The following is a 1,811-nucleotide window of genomic DNA, read 5'->3' as shown; positions in this document are numbered from 1 at the left end:
TTAATTAATTAATTAGTAATAATCTTACTCGCTACATTTGTAGCAATTCTCTCCATCCAGCTCTTCAGGTTTCACAAATAGTTCTAGAGCTCTGGTAACAGATGAAACCGCCTAGAGGCGCGAGAGAGAAGAGCGTAAAGTCACTGTAAATTCAAAATTCCAGAGATGCACTAGGAGTTTATAAGAGAATCTGACTAATACATACGTAAGCGATCTACTATGAGCACTGTGAAGAAGGAGGCAGGAAGAGCATGCTCAGCGTTTACCTTACCTGGAAGTCATTTTACTTTGAAACAAATCATTTTCCAGTAACGCAGACAGCATCTATAGTGTGCTTTGTCATCAATACTGGGAACAAATCCAGCAGTCTAACAATTAGATGTATATTGAGGTAGAACAACAAAGAAGTATGCAAAGAAGAAATGCTGTTCTGAATAATAGCCAAAATATTCATAGCCACTGTATTTGTTCTCCCCACATAGCTGAAAAAACAACACTTGAAACATATTTTTCAAAACATATTTTAATATCCAGCAGACTGTTCAGTCATCAAGCATTTAAAGACTGTTTTAAATAATCTCTAGATTAATCTAAAAGGAATCCCATAAACTGCAGCCGCTTACCTTTAATATACTCGCTGGATGCGATGGAGCTGTATTTCTTGCTTTCACCTGCACTGGAAGGCTTCCCTTCCTTGTGAGGTTGTTTACTGCCCTCACTTCTGCATTGCTCTCATAAAGAGCCATCTGGAGGATGGCATTCTTCCTTCTTCTCCCGGGTTTTCTTCTGGAAACGAGGACCTAAGTATTCCAAGAAGCCTTTCACTTTCCTGATGTTTCTCCTTTTTCTTCTTTTTGTTACGCTTGCGATTGGCATTGTCAAAGTGGAGCGCAGAGAAATACAAATCATAAAGTCTGAAAGAAACATGCAAGTTAAAAAGAGAAAAAAAGATGTGGCACTTGTTGCATATAGGAAACTTTATTTATTTTACCCCAGGGGATGATTTGCCGCATGTCAGCGATTTTGTGGTACTTTGTGCACATGTAACTTCCTTTAGATGCAGCAAACTTAAGCCCTCAGATTGAAGGACCATAGGTCCTGGTTGGTACACAGATCATTAACAATGGTTAGCTCTGGAATATATGCAAGTAAAAAAAAAAAATGTTTTAACCTAATCCAGAATGGTGTGCAGATGTGATTCAAACTACGTGGTCCAAAGCTAGTGCTCTGACACAATTCAGCAATATCTTTCCTGTCTTCACTGATCAACCTAATAATCCCCAGTCATGATCCCCAGCCAGATTATGCTATCTAAATAACTTAGAAACTATGAAAAACTGGCACCACTGGGGATGCCAGTCGTGCCAGTGCAATCTCTGGACTCACTGCAGTGCATCCCCAGTGGTGCCACTGCCCTCTCTGGACTCACTGCACTGCATCCGCAGTGGTGCCAGTGCACTCTGCAGACTCACTGCAGTACATCCCCGGTGGTTCCAGTGCACTCTCTGGACTCACTGCACTGCATCCCCAGTGGTGCCAGTGCACTCCCTGGACTCACTGCAGTGCATCCCCAGTGGTGCCAGTGCAGTCTCTGGACTCACTGCACTGCATCACCAGTGGTGCCAGTGCACTGCCTGCACTCACTGCACTGCATCCTCAGTGGTGCCAGTGCACTCTCTGGACTCACTGCACTGCATCTTCAGTGGTGCCAGTGCAGTCTCTGGAGTCACTGCAGTACATCCCCGGTGGTTCCAGTGCACTCTCTGGACTCACTGCACTGCATCCCCAGTGGTGCCAGTGCACTCTCTGGA

Source organism: Anser anser, assembly GCF_964211835.1.
Source record: "Anser anser genome assembly, contig: HAP1_SCAFFOLD_266, whole genome shotgun sequence".
Lineage (NCBI taxonomy): Eukaryota > Metazoa > Chordata > Aves > Anseriformes > Anatidae > Anser > Anser anser.
The sequence above is the reverse complement of the archived record's forward strand: the minus strand, read 5'-3'. Positions refer to the sequence as shown.